We start from the raw sequence: 16161 nt of genomic DNA on the forward strand, positions 1-16161 counted from the left end.
TCTGTCTCGTGTGTGTGTCTGTGTTTGTGTGAGTGTGTGTGTATGTGTGCGCGCGCGCACATGCACGCACATGTATGCGCATGCAAACACAAGCACATACAAGAACATTCCTGCCCATGTGCCAGGGAATACATAGGGAAGTCACGGGACAGTTTCTCAGGAGTCAGTTTTTTCCTTCCACCATCTAGTGTCTGAAGATTGAAGTAGTTTCTAGTCTTAGCACTGAATGCCTTCACCTATTATGTAACCTTAGTTACCAACAGATTAGATTTTGAAATACATACCAAATAAATGTTAAGAATACAAGAATAATATATATAAAGTGAAAAGAAAATAATTCTTAAGTGAACAGGAGCACAAAGTCAAGGATCAAAGTTGAGAAGGAGATTCATCCAGGAGCACACAGTAAGTAGATTAGCATATACAACTGAGTGCAGAAGGACATATGGTCTTTTGATTAAGAACACATAAGTTAGAATACTTATACCTATGCAAACTTTGAAAATAAGTTAAATGAATAACCAAGAGAAAAAAAAATTTATCATTTTTTTACTAGCCACATTAAATGAAGATTTAAGTTATCCATGATTTTGCCATATTACAGTTATAGAACATCAGACCAGTGGTTTAATTAAACAGTTAAATTGAAACACTTTAGCTCAGCCCACATCCTGTATGGTGGCTTCAAATTTAGTCCCTTGCGATAAGCTGAGAAATGCAAATCATAAACTATTGGTTCCTTTAGCCATGTGATATTGTGGTCTTTCTTTTTCAGCTTTCAGGTATCAAATGTTATGCTTTTAACCTTTAAGATAACAATTCCTGATTCTAGGAAATATTTTGATATCAATAAAATATTTTTCATTTGTTATCCAGTGATCCAATTAGAAGATGAAAAACCATTTATGTTTAAATAACTTAATAAATGAACTTAATATGTTTTCCTTAAAAAATAAAACTCCTGAACAGTAGATGAATATTAAATGTACTATGAAAATGCCCAAATACCCTAGGCACAGGCTCGGCGGCCCTAAGACTCTGGATGGACTATCCACGCAGTTTAGGCCCGGAGTCTCGGGCTGACCTCAGCACGCAGTGTGAGTCCAGAGTCCCTGACTGAGCTCAGTGCACAAATCCTCCCTGGAGACTCGGGTGGAGCTCGGCGTGCAGTTTGGGGCCAGAGTCCCTAACTGTGCTTGGCAGATATATTGGGTCCAGAGACTCTAGCTGATCTTTTGTCACAGTCCCGGCTCTAAGACTCTGGTTGGACACAGTGTGCAGTTTGAATCCAGAATTCCTGGCTGAGCTTGGCAGACGGTTCGGGCCCTGAGTCAATAACTGACCACAGCACGCACTTTGGGCCAAAAGCCCCTAGCTGAGCTTGGTGCGCAGTCCTGGCGCAAAAATTCTGTCTGGACCCTGTGTGCATTTTGGGCCCAGAATACCTAGCTGAGCTCGGCAGATGGTTCAGGCCCCGAGAATCAAGCTGAGCTCTACCTGTGGTTCGGGCCCAGTGTCCCTGGCTGGCCTTGGCAGGAGACCCAGAAGGCTGTGGATACCTTGGCCTGACCAAACGCTCATTCAGAGACCCAGAATGATTACAGGACCCACAGCACAGGGGAGCTGAGGATCACTGGCTGTGAGAGCCCAAAACGACAGGGCTAACCTCCTGCCATCCACACCAGTGAAGCATCAGAGCTTCCAGCCTACGGAAATCATGAGAAAACAAGTGAATCTATCATCAGACTCCCTCTATCCTGCTCTGGAAGCTACCCAACAAAAACAGAGACGGCAAGATGTCTAAAGGACAGCATAAAAGCATGCACAAAAAACCCCAAAACAACATGGCGCCTCCAGTTTCCAGCTATCCCAAAGAAAACAACCCAGAGAACTCAAATACAATGAAAAAACAAGAAAATTACCTCAAATCCTTGGTAATGAGGATGATAATGGAGGAAACAAATAAAATTCGTAATCAAATGCAGGAAGACGCAGCCAAACAGGTGAGAGACAGAAAAGAAGCACATAGAGTGGAACTGGAAAAATTGAAGGAAAATGCAAACAACTAGATGAAAGATATAAATAAAACGGTTCAAGCTCTGAAGACCTATAAAGAGGCAATGGAAGAAACTCAGGAATATACAAAAAAATCAGGTGAAAGAAATAAAAAAATAAGTTCAAGATCTGAAGACAAAAATGGATTCAATGATAAACACACAGACAGAAGAAATTGAGAACATGAGACCTCAGAGAAGAAGGCGAGCAACACAGAGGTGAGCTTTTCTAACAGAATCCAAGAGATGGAAGAACGAATCTCAGATCTAGAAGATACAATCACAGATCTTGAAGCAACCATTAAAGAAAATGCCAAATTTGGAAAACTCTTGAGACAAAACATCCAAGTAATTAAGGGAACCATGAAAAGAAGAAATCTGAGGATAATAGGCATTGAAGTAAGAGAAGATATCAGACGCCAGGGCCCAGAAACTATTCTAAACAAAATCATAGAAGAAAATTTCCCCAATCTAAAGAAAGAGATGCCTATAAACATACAAGAGGCCTACAGAACACCAAATAGAATTGACCAGAAAAGAAAAACTGCCCATCACATAATAATCAAAACACAAAACATACAGAACAAACAAAAAATATTAAAAGCTGCAAGAGAAAATGGCCAAATATCATTAATGGCAAACCTATCAGAATTACACCCGACTTCTCAGCAGAGACCATAAAAGCCAGAAGGGCCTGGACAGAGATCCTGCAAACCCCAAGAGACCACAGATGCCAGGCCAGACTACTTTACCCAGCAAAAACTATCAATAACCATTGATGGAGAAAACAAAATATTCCATGACAAGAACAAATTCAAACAGTACCTATATACAAATCCAGCTTTACAAAAGGTACTAGAAGGAAAACTCCATCCCAAAGGGTCAAGCTACAACCAAAACTACTCGGGAAATAGATAACTATCCCATGGCAAAAACACAACTACACAAATGCTCGACTGGAAGCAACATCAAAATTAAGACTCTTAACAGTCACTGGTCATTAATATCTCTCAACATCAATGGTCTCAATTCTCCAATGAAAAGACACAGACTAACTGAATGGGTGCATACACAAGATCCAACATTCTTCTGCATTCAGGAAACACATCTCACCCATAACGATAGGCATTACCTCAGGGTAAAAGGTTGGGAAAAAATATTCCAAGCAAATGGTCACCTGAAGCAAGCAGGCGTAGCCATTTCATTATCGAACAAAATAGAATTTCAACCAAAATTAATCAAAAGGGATGAGGACGGACACTTCATACTCATCAAAGGTAAAGTCAACCAAGATGACATCACAATTCTGAACATCTATGCTCCCAATACAAGGGCACCCACATTTCTAAAAGATCTGCTAAAAAACCTTAAATCACACATCGATCCCCACACAATAATAGTGGGAGACTTCAACACCCCACTCTCACTGAAGGATAAGTCATTGAAACAGAAACTAAGCCGAGGAATAACATCATTAACCAATGCCATGGGTCATATGGATCTAACAGATATCTATAGAACCTTTCACCCAAACAAGAAAGAATACACCTTCTTCCTTGCACCCCATGGAACCTTCTCCAAAATTGATCACATCGTAGGTCACAAAGCAAGCCTCAACAGATAGAAGAGGATTGAAATAGTACCTTGTATCTTATCAGATCACCATGCTCTTAGGCTACAATTCAACAAGAACAGACATAACAAAAAGCCTACATGTACGTGGAAACTAAACAACTCTCTGCCAAATGACACCTGGGTCAGGGAAGAAATAAAGAAAGAAATCAAGGAGTTTCTGAAATTCAATGAAAATGAAGGAACAGCATACCCAAATTTGTGGGATACATTGAAAGCAGTGTTAAGAGGAAAATTCATAGCACTAAGTGCCTTTAAAAAGAAATTGGAAACATCGCACATAAGCATCTTAATGAAACAACTGGAAGCCCTAGAAAAAAAAAAGAAGCAGAAACACCCAAAAGGAGTAGACGTCTGGAAATAATCAAACTCAGGGCTGAAATTAACAAATTAGAAAATAAGAAAACAGTCCAAAGAATCAACAAAACCAAGAGCTGGTTCTTTGAGAAAATCAACAAGATAGACAGACCGTTAGCCAAAGTAACTGAAAGGCAGAGAGACAGTATTGAAATCAACAAAATCAGAAATGAAAAGGGAGACATAACAACAGACACTGAAGAAATACAAAGAATCATAAGATCCTACTTTGAAGGCATATATGCCACAAAATTTGAAAATCTAAGGGAAATGGATGATTTTCTTGATAAGTTTGACTTGCTAAAATTGAGTGAAGAACAGATAAACAAGCTAAATAGTCCCTTTTCCCCCACAGAAATAGAAGCAATCACTGATAGTCTCCCAACCAAAAAAAGCCCAGGGCCAGATGGTTTCAGTAAAGAATTCTACCAGACCTTCAAGGGGGCACTAATACCGATACTCTTCAAGCTACTCCAAAAGATAGAAATGGATGGAAAATTACCAAATTCATTCTATGAGGCCATAGTCATTGATGCCTAAACCTCACAAAGACTCAACAAAGAAAGAGGATTTCAGACCAATTTCTCTTATGAACATAGATGCAAAAATACTAAATAAAATACTTGCAAAATGAATACAAGAACACATTAAAGATATCATGCATCATGACCAAGTAGGCTTCATTCCAGGCATGCAGGGATGGTTTAATACATGGAAATCCATCAATGTAATCCACCATATAAACAAACTGAAAATAAAAAACCACATGATCATCTCTTTAGATGCAGAGGAAGCATTTGATAAAATCCAACATCCATTCATGTTTAAAGTTTTAGAGAGATCGGGGATACAAGGCACTTTCCTCAACATAATAAAGGCTATATACAACAAGCCAACAGCCAAAATCAAAGTAAATGGTGAGATACTCAAGGAAATTCCTCTAAAATCAGGAACAAGGCAAGGCTGTCCATTCTCTCCATATCTCTTCAATATAGTACTCGAAGTTCTAGCCAGAGCAATAAGACAACAAAAGGAGATCAAGGGTATCCAAATGGGAAAGGAGGAAGTCAAATTATCCCTATTTGCAGATGATATGATAGTGTACATAAGTGACCCTCAAAATTCCACCAGAGAACTCCTACAGCTGATAAACACCTTCAGCAAATTGGCTGGATACAAAATTAACTCAAAAAAGTATGTAGCCTTCCTATGCACAAATGGCAAGCTTGCAGAGGAAGAAATTAGGAAAGCCACACCCTTCACATTAGCCACAAGCAATATAAAATATTTAGGAGTTACTCTAACTAAGCAAGTGAAGGACTTGTTTGAAAAAAATTTCAAAACTCTGAAGAAAGGCATTGAAGATGACCTGAGAAGATGGAATGATCTTCCTTGCTCATGGATCGGGAGAATTAACATAGTAAAAATGGCCATCCTACCAAAAGCAATCTACAGATTCAATGCAATCCCTATCAAAATAACTACACAATTTTTTAAAGACATTGAAAGTTCAATTCTGAACTTCATATGGAAAAAGAAAAAACCCAGAATAGCTAAAACAATCTTGTACAATAAAACGTGCTCTAGAGGAATCTCCATACCTGATCTCAAACTGTATTATAAAGCAATAGTAATTAAAACAGCATGGTACTGGCACAGCAACAGGCTGGTTGAGCAGTGGAATTGAATCGAAGACCCAGATATGAATCCACACACATATGGATTTGACAAAGAAGCCAAATCCATTCAATAGAAAAAGGATAGCATCTTCAACAAATGGTGCTGGTCTAACTGGATGTCTATGTGTAAAAAAATGCAACTGGACCTACATTTGTCACCTTGCATAACTCAAATCCAAGTGGATTAAAGACCTCAAAATAAAACCAGAGACACTAAGTCACTTAGAAGAAAAAGTGGGGGAGAGCCTGGAACATATTGGCACAGGAGACAACTTCCTGAACAGAACACCAACAGCCCAGGCCTTAAGGTCAACCATTAATAAATGGGACCTCATGAGGCTAAGAAGCTTCTGTAAGGCAGGAGACACTGTCAAGAGAACAAAGCGACAGCCTACAGACTGGGAAAAGATCTTCACCAACTCTACATCTGACAAAAGTCTAATATCAAAAATATATAAAGAACTGAAGAAATTAAACACCACCAAACCAAATAACCCAATTGAGAAATAGGGCTTGGAACTAAACAGAATTCTCAACAGAGGAGTATCAAATGGCTGAGAAACACTTAAAGAAATGCTCAACCTCCTTAGTCATCAGGGAAATGCAAATCAAAACAACTCTGAGATTCCATCTTACACCCATCAGAATGGCTAAGATCAAAAACTCAAGCGACACCACATGCTGGCGAGGATGTGGGGAGAGAGGAACACTCCTTCTTTGCTGGTGGGAATGCAAAGTAGTACAGCCACTTTGGAAATCTATCTGGTGCTATCTCAGAAAAATGGGAATAGTGCTTCCTCAAGACCCAGCTATTCCACTCCTTGGAATATACCCAGAAGATGCTCCAGCACACAACAAGAAAATTTGCTCAACCATGTTCATAGCAGCCTTATTCATAATAGACAGATCATGGAAACAGCCTAAGTGTCCCTCAGTAGAAGAATGGATAAAGAAACTGTGCTACATATACACTATGGAATATTACACAGCTATTAAAAACAAGGAATTCCTGAAATTTGTGGATAAAAGGATTGAGCTAGAAATTATCATAATGAGTGAGTTAACCCAGAAGCAATAAGACTAAAATGGTATATACTCTCTTATATCTGCATATTAGCCCAAGGGGCATGTCCCATGAAAGCCTTCACTTACCAGGAACCTGGGACAGAGGGGAGGACAGCCTATTGGGACTCTAGATGAGAGAAGCATGGGAGAATAGCAAAGTAGAAGGATCCAGAGGGTCCTAGAAACCTACAAGTAGCACATTATGATAGGCAGATTTGGGCCCAGGGGTCCCGCTCAAACTAAGGCACCAGCCAAAGACAATACAGGCGGTAAACGTTAAACCCCTACTCAGATCTAGCCAATGGTCAAAACATTCTCCACAGTTGAGTGGAGAGTGGGATATGACTTTCTCACGTACTCACATTTGACCATGTCCCCTGGAGGGGGAGACCGGGTGGCACTCAGAGGAAGGACAGCAGTTTACCAAGAAGAGACTTGTCACCCTATGAGCATATACAGGGGGAGGTAATCCCCCTCAGGAATAGTCATAGGGGAGGGAAATAAGGGAAAAATGGGAGGGAGAGAAGAATGGGAGGATACAAGGGATGGGATAACCATTGAGATGTAACAAGAATAAATTAAAATAAATAAATAAATAAATAAATAAATAAATAAATAAATAAATAAATAAAAATTCTCCAAGGAGAGGAAGAAGCCTGATATCAATTGGTACTCAGCTAAGGAAATAAAGAAGTGACTCAGCAATTTCCGGAATTCAGTGGCATTCTATACCGCAATGCCATTGCAGCACCCTGTAAATGTGAATGAATCTGGTTACTATTTAATAAAGAACATTAAAGACATCTAATATTACAATGGAAGCCATTACTGAAGATCTTATATAAGGAAATGTTAGAAGGTTTGGAAAATGTTGAAAGACTCATCAGATGATTTAGTTTGAAAAAATAAACTGGTGAAGGTCTATGTTCAGAGGAAGAAAAGGCGTAGTGTGAAAACACTAGCTTTCTAAACTTAAGAAAAGGTCACAAGCAATGTATCACTTTGTTCTCTGTGAACAAGGAGGTGAGGCATCTATCCTTGGGAGTCCTGGCTTGTCCTATTATCCCACTGACACTGTAATAGCAGTCGTTGAGAACCTTCCAGGTGCGCAGGTCCTGTTGCCTGAGTAGACACTGATGACGAGAGCTGTGAAACCATTGTTTCATGCCTCAGATTCGGCTTCCCTATGTATGTGCCTTCCAGCCTTGCGCTGCAGACGTGGGATTTCCTCATGCTCCACTTTACTCCCTACCACCAAATCCAGCCCATTTACCTTCATAATAAGGAGCCTGCGGAATCTTCTTCACTTGCCACGGAACATATCTTGAGCTCTTTCCTTCCTCTACCGCTCTAGGGCATTGTCTACAGCCAGTTCAACTCACAGTAACTTGAGCCGATGGCTAGAAAAACCACGTGATTTTAATGTTTAACTAAGGGTGTGACATGAAAGGGAAAAACTGAGGAAAGGAGATAAATTTTCTTGAAACTATATATTATCTTTGACTATAAAAGAAATCTACATTCAAGAAACAGTGTGCACTTTTAAGTAAGAAATAAGACATCAGTGCTGAATTTATTAAAGTCATGTTCAAAATTATAGGAAACCTGTGCAAGTGTGGTTTTGACATTTGACTGCACTGTGATACCTTTTTGCTGCTTTCACTCTTACCTATTTTACAGACAAAGTACAAATTAGATCAATGAGCATGAAAATGGAAAGATTAGGTTTTGTTGCTTGTTGTTGTTATTGTTTTGGCTAGGAACAAGAATTCAAAACAAAAACTTAATAATTCTAATTTTTTTGAGACATACTCTAATACTCTTGAGATATAAGGTATAAATTATTGTACTCTATGAAGATATTTTGATTACTAATCTAATGGAGACCTAACAATAAGATAATAAAGGGCAATCTCAGTTGATTTTATCCAGACGCAAAAAAGAAATACGAGTTAACAACAACAACAACAATGATGTATCCTTATTAAACCTCTTTCCCTAGCTCACTCCCTTTAAGTGAAAACATAATTCAAAAAATACCAAAAAACAAAAGACAGAGGTGAGGGGGGAAAGATGATTATTGTGTGCTTTTATTGTCCCACAGAACTTCTCAGTTTTGGTATCTTATAAAGCAATCACCCTAAAGCAAGCACTAAAAGGTCCTTGTGATTTCAAGAGCTCTGATAACTATAAGGCAAGAAACCAAAAATGACAAGTAATTGTCATTGTTTTGGAGATCTTAAGAGCCTGTGATTCAAGCTGGGAAATGCATTATTCCATGCCTTAAATGACTCAAAGTGTGTACACAGCTATTGCTTTGTGAAGTAATTTATGACTGAGGCAGAAAATGAGTAGTGTTTTGGTGTCACCCTAAGGGAAAAAAAGAAGTGACAGCTTCAACAGCATAATTCTGCAATTTAATCAGAGGAAAATGACAAGATATCAAGTAGGAATAGCGAAATAAAAACAGGTTTAGAGAGCACTTCACAGGATCATTAGCAAGACCAAGCAGAGAGACCTCCTAAAACAGCATGAGACAAGGTTGAAAGAAAGCATAACCAATGTGTGCCCCATACAGTAGTCCTGCAAGCTGCTGAAGAGCTGGATGTTGTGGTCCCGATCACATGGGAAGGCACTGGTATTCCCACCCCCACTCAGCACTCAACTGGCTAGGCTTTATGCATTTTTCACATGGCATAAAGCACTTCCCCTCTTAAGATCTCTGTTGTTCTTCCTGGAGGTAGACAAAGCATTTCTAGAATGACAATCCAGTTCATGATCACAAGGAAATACATTATTCTCCAGATCAACAGAACTGAAGTCTCACTGCTACTAAAAGAATATGTTTCACAGATTTTTCTGATACAATTTAAGTGATTCCAATGTGCAGAAAGCTATTGTCAACATGGGCATATAAAAAAAAAAAAACTGTTTTAGCTTTGACACCAACTATTGCAGATATGCAAAGCTATTGTAGGAATTTCAATTATACTAGCGTGGTGATGTGCTGACCTGATAAGCCCTTTATGGAATATTATTTGCAGTATTATATGCTTTGAAGTCAGAGATGTGCTGAAAGTAATATTTAGTCTGGAAATTATCCTCCATAAGCTCTTTTATTTTTTCCTCTGTTTTATGTAAATTTTGTTGAACAAAAGCAATACTCTAAAAAAGCAAAGCAAAAAGCTCTGATCTAGAGATAAGAGTGATCACAAATTTAAAAGAAATGCAAACAGTGAGTGAGAAAGGAGAACAAAACGGGAGACCAATCTATAACGTATATCTAACACTAAGCTAAATAACAAAAGAATTACACAAAATCAAGATAAAAGTTCATATTCAAAGCAGGCTACCAAGATGAGACTTGATAGCCTATGACCATATAGTGGGGGAAGAGGTCCCCCTCAGTCATGGACCCAGGGGAAGGGAACAGGGTGAAAGCAGGAGTGAGGGAGGAACAGGAGGATACAAATGATGGGACAACAATTGAGTTGTAATATGAATAAATTAATTAAATAATAAAATAATTTAAGTTCATATGCGTATAGCACTATTAAATTCTCTAGATTAATGTTAACTTTGAAAATCATGTCACTTGGCAAAAACCCAACAAATGGGCACTAATTTTTGTTAATTTTAATAGGAGAAATTATTATGATTTCATTTCAATCTGAAACTCCAATTTTGTATGCCTACACACACACACACACACACACACACACACACACACACACACACACACCATTACGTCCATTAAGTAGTCTATATATGAGTATGTGTGTTAAATAATAATTTTAAATAATTACTACAAAACCAAAATCAGTTATTGAATCATTCTCTTGACTTAATGCCTTACATATAACCAATTGTCTGCCCTTGTAATTATTATTATCATTTACTCAATAATAGTTAAAAACAGAAAGATGATGCAAAGACCTGAAGGTTAAAATAAGGCTAATCATAGAGCTTAGATGCACCAGTAAAATGTTATGTTCATAAAAGGAACTAACATCTTTCTACTGAAAGTTTATATTCCACATCTTATTGTTAAGATACGTATATCAAAAAATTTTATTTTAGCTTTTACACTGGACGTTGAAAATATGGAAAGCTGTTGTAGAAATCTCAATTATACTAACATACTGATGTATGGAGACAGGGCTTCCTGCAGTCAGACTGACGTGCATTCAGGTAGTTGAGGACGTCATGAGCTTCTGATCACGCTGCCTCTTCTACTTCCAGACTTCTGGGGTTTATATTCATGTGCTATCCCCTTCCAGTCCAAGAAGAACTGGGGACCAGCTCCAGGGTTTCTCTCATACTCAACTGACTAAGCTGGATTAATTTTCTGGTATTTTCTCACTATAGATTCTACTGTTCAACTTCCCCTAAAGCCATAATGGTTAAACATCACATTTTCATATGTTACGGTAAAATATTAGATATGCTGTGAAAAGTATTAAAAAACAGCTAACTTTCACTAGTTACTAGGGCAAAGGTAATATTACCTAGCTGCTATATGAGGTCACTATCTATGCTGTACATTTTTGTGTTTAAGTATATAACTTAGCTCCTTAAAGTAAAACATGAACAAAAATAAGAGTTAGGAAGAAAAGTATAATAATTTTACCTCCTGTTCCCACTGTCTTGATATTTTATTCTAATGGTTCTATTGTATCAAACTCCAAATTATGTCCCTTCAATATAAATAATTTATAACAAATTCTCAAATGAGTTCATGGAAGCCACAGCATGGCAAACTCCTATAATTCTTCATTCTGAACACTAAAAATAATTTTAGTCACCTAAAATTATTGGAACAGCTTAAGTCTCAACATGGGCCCATGTATTTTCACTTTTATTCACCATCATATACGTGTGTGTGTGTGTGTGTGTGTATGTGTGTGTTTGTGTGTGTGTATGTGTGTGTGTGTTTGTGTGTGTGTATGTGTGTGTGTTTGTGTGTGTCTACATGTGTGTGTGTGTTTGTGTGTGTGTATGTGTGTGTGTGTGTGTGTGTGTGTATTCCACAGATGTTTGTCCATGTGTGAACAATATCCTAAATTCCTTTTATTGTCCTTGCCTCTCATAATTCTATCAACAACAATGTTCACTAAGAAGCATAGTTAATGTTGGAAATATTTGTTTTATTCCTAATATATTAGAGGCATGTTGGGTAACACAATGCAAGTGGAAAATAATTAAGAGAAGTGGGCTAATCACAATAGTCTGGGGACTCTTAACTCTTCTACAGAGAGGGTATCCAATATGCATTATTATCTACACCCTTAGAAGGATCTCAACCAGATCTTAGGATTCATAAAAACAACGAACCTTGGTCATTTTGTTATGTTTAAAGGATTAAAGAACACGCTGAACAAGAAATTAGAAATTGACATTATAAAAAGCAATGCTCTACACTTTAATTCGGAGCCTACTCTGGCTCCATGTAGTTTTTTGGATTATTTTTTAAGTAATTCATTTACTTATTTACTTTATATCCTGGTCATACCCCCTCCTCTCTGTTAATCATAACAAGGCTCACACTTAGGTGTGAAAGTCAACTGGGTTAAGATTAAGCCAAAAGAGTTCTATAGTATACTCTTCAGATTTCCATTTGGAAAGTAACAAATAATTATTAATAGATGCTTATTCCTTTTAAATCTACATTTCTTTTGAAACCTTGAGATTAAAATATATGCAGATATTCATTTTGTCTATTTTTTATTTCTAGGAATTTTTAATCTAAATAAAGAAGAGTTACTGGACACAGAAGCAGGGTGAATATCTGTCAACTACCACATATACCACACACAAACATATATATATTTTCATCTTACACTACAATAATGTTTCAATTAACACATGCTGTATTTTGTGATAGTTGGGCTCTATATGTTTTTGTTTGATTCTTCTCAGCATGTTTGCTTGTAAGAGAGAATTATAATTCTAAATTCTTCATCATTCCATAAAAGAAGGACACAGTAACCTGGTTATATGCTTTTGTTATACAGCAGTGATTTGCAGCCTGTGGATAAGAACCCATCCAGGGGTCAGATGTTTTTATTACTAGTCATATTATTACCAAAATTACAGATATGAAGTAACACATAAAGTATTTTATGGAAAAATATTTTATTGTTGGGGTCCCCTGGATGGGGAGGCCTGGTGGCACTCAGAAGAAGGATAACAGGCTACCAAGAAGAGACTTGATACCCTATGAGTACATACAGGGGGAGGATGTCCCCCTCAGTCACAGACATAGGGGAGGGGTTGAAGGGGAAAGCGGGAAGGAGGGAGGAATGGGAGGATACAAGGGATGGGATAACCATTGAGATGTAATATGAATAAATTAATAAAATATATTTTTAAAATGTTTGTTACTTAATTATTGATAAATAGTGGCATTTTAATTTTTGTGTTCGGAAGGCTGAGAACAACTGTTATGGATATGTTATGCAAGAAATTAAAATATTTTTTCCAAAGGCCTAATAATCTAGAAAAATTAAACAAATTAAACAAATATCCAAAACAAAAAAATTTACTAGTATGGGGTAAGTCAAAACAAGTATGTCTACCTCTATCTCAAACACAAAGCATTCCATTTTGAAATATAAAATTCTTCAGTGAGTGATGAAATTTAGAGACCTGGCTGAAAGTGGGTTATGCCAACTATTCACTTTTGTCCCCTTCCTTAACTCTATAGTCTTGATCATGTCTAAAGTGGCTGCCTCACCTCTCCCTGCCACCCGTTCACCCTGAGTCTCTTGCATATGTGAGTCAGCAAAAGAAGCCAGTAGGAGGTGAGGGAGGAAAACAGGTCACTCCCACTTCACTCACCACCTTCCTGCTTTGGTGTTCTAGAAGCCTCATCATCCGTCCAGTCTACTCCAGGTTTGGGTAATGATGGGTAATGTTGATTCTCCCTCTTCATTTCATCCTTGTAATGGTCTCCAGCTGTTTCTAATCTTTGTCTGTTTCAACATTCCTTGTTGATTCCCTTTAAATAGTCCCTTTGCTAAGATCTCATCAAAATTCTAGCTAAGTGCACCATCTGTTTCCTGCCTAGCCCCTGAGCAGCAAGGGAAAACTAAAACTGGGGAGTCAACTGACAACTCTTTGTCAAAATCCCTTCAAAAGTGAGCAGCCCTGTATTCCGAGGGGTATGCAAAAGTCATCCAGTTCCTTGCAGCAGCCACAGTGACTACAATGGCATTTTAAATAAGGACTAAGCAAACCCCAGAATTCTCTAAAACAAAGTTATGCAGTTACTCACTACACAGTTAGGAGGAAGAAATAAGAAGAAACATGAGTCTTGAAGACTGCCCTTTGAGTGATACTTATTTATCAGAAAAAAAAGTACCACATTTATTAAAAGGCTTTCAACAATTATTAAGTGACTGTCACACTTCTAATTTTCATTATATGTAGGGATCCTATTTTAAAGGTACTTCCTTTATGAGGCTACACATTCAAAGACATTCTATTTATTAATTTATCTATATCTTTCTACATTCATATATATGAGTGCATCTATAAATATCTTTTGTTGATTGTGTCCATATGGTGTGTTTATATATACTTACCTCTATATAGATATACAAAATAGATAGATAGATAAATAGATATAGATGGTAGATGATTGATAAGTAGGTAAATAGATGATAGATAGATAGATAGATAGATAGATAGATAGATAGATACTTCTTTATTGATTCCTAAAAGATAGCTTGTGTAGAAGAAAGCAAGCAGAAGGTAGGTGATGTACAGGTGGCTGAAGAAGAGGCTCAAAATTCTATTGCTTATGCTATTTAAGACATTCTAAAGATTGGTCCCCATGTTTTCTATCATTTCTTCCTGTGCAGTACAGTCCTCCACTGTAGATATGAACTACATAACATAATTGACATGTAAATTACTTCAATATGATAAGAACTATAGTTTCTTAGTCATATGAGCCTTATTTCATGGGTTAGTGGCTGTCCTCTTGCACAGCACAAGCTAGGTCTTCTTTGACTACTGCAGCAAGTGCTTGATATATTCTGATGAACACAGAAGAGTATAATTGCTGGCTCAGCTATATGCACTGTTATTTGGGATATAATGAAATAACCTGTCCTTCAGATCTACAACTTTGCAAATGATTACAACAATTTCCTATGTAAAATGCATGCTGACTGAATACATTTTAAAACTATCATATTTTAGCTTCTCTTCCATATAGAAGAGTTCAAAATATCGACTTAAGGAGCAGAGAGGTAAAATTCTTTCCTACATAGTATTCTGCAGATAAATAGTTTGTTTAGGATCATACATGTTTGTATTTTGTTCTTTTCATTTTTCTTTTTCAGCCTTACAATTATGTTTAATATACATAAGCCAATAACAAGAAGGAACTAGAGAAAGAGATGGTATATGTTTATCCTAGTAATGTCTTCACATGTCAACAATTATTTTGTTATTGTGAACTAGATAATCTGGAAGCCACAAATAATGATGAAATTATTCTTTTTTTTTAAGTTTTTGTTATTTTTTTATATTTTATTAATTTATTCATATTTCATCTCAATGGTTATCCCATCCCTTGTATCCTTCCATTCCTCCCTCCCTCCCATTTCCCCCTTACTGCCCTCCCCTATGACTGTGACTGAGGGGGACTTCCTCCCCCTGTATATGCTCATAGGGTATCAAGTCTCTTCTTGGTAGCCTGCTATCCTTCCTCTGAGTGCCACCAGGTCTCCCCCTCCAGGGGACATGGTCAAATATGAGGCACCAGAGTTTGTGTGAAAGTCATATCCCACTCTCCACTCAACTGTGGAGAATGTCCTGTCCATTGGCTAGATCTGGGTACAGGTTTGAAGTTTACTGCACGTATTGTCCTTGGTTGGTGCCATAGTTTGAGCAGGACCCCTGGGCCCAGATCTGCCCCTCATAATGTTCTTCTTGTAGGTTTCTAGGACCTCTTTTTAATGATTACATTTTAAGTGTATATATTGTCTGCATGTGTATGTTGCACCACATCAATGCCTGCTCCCTGTGAGTACCAAAGCAGGATGTCAAAGTCCCTGGAACAGGAGGTAGGTACACAATGTTGTGAGTCACCATATGGGTGGAAGGAATGAAACCTGAGTCTGCTAGTAAAGCAACAGGTACTCTTAAAGCTTGCCCCATCTCTCCAGACCCAACTAATTTGATTTTTTGCTGGTTTGCAATAGACTTGGCTCACTCTGGTCCTATAAATAAAGAGAAAATTTATTGAAAAAATAGTTACTTTTTCTATAGTTATGGATTTTATACTTGAATTTTCTTGATAACTGATTAATTTTCTCCCATCTGCTAGGTAGTATTAGAAATCATTTACATTGTTCAAGTAA

At 37.5% G+C, this 16161-nt stretch overlaps 1 protein-coding gene across 1 annotated transcript in view; it reads right to left on the reverse strand.

The window, feature by feature from the left end:
• Sgcz (sarcoglycan zeta) overlaps positions 1-16161 on the reverse strand; it is a 916614-nt gene that overhangs the window by 856993 nt on the left and 43460 nt on the right. The window lies entirely within an intron of this gene.

Source organism: Acomys russatus, chromosome 27, assembly GCF_903995435.1.
Source record: "Acomys russatus chromosome 27, mAcoRus1.1, whole genome shotgun sequence".
In the NCBI taxonomy this organism is placed as follows: Eukaryota; Metazoa; Chordata; class Mammalia; order Rodentia; family Muridae; genus Acomys; species Acomys russatus.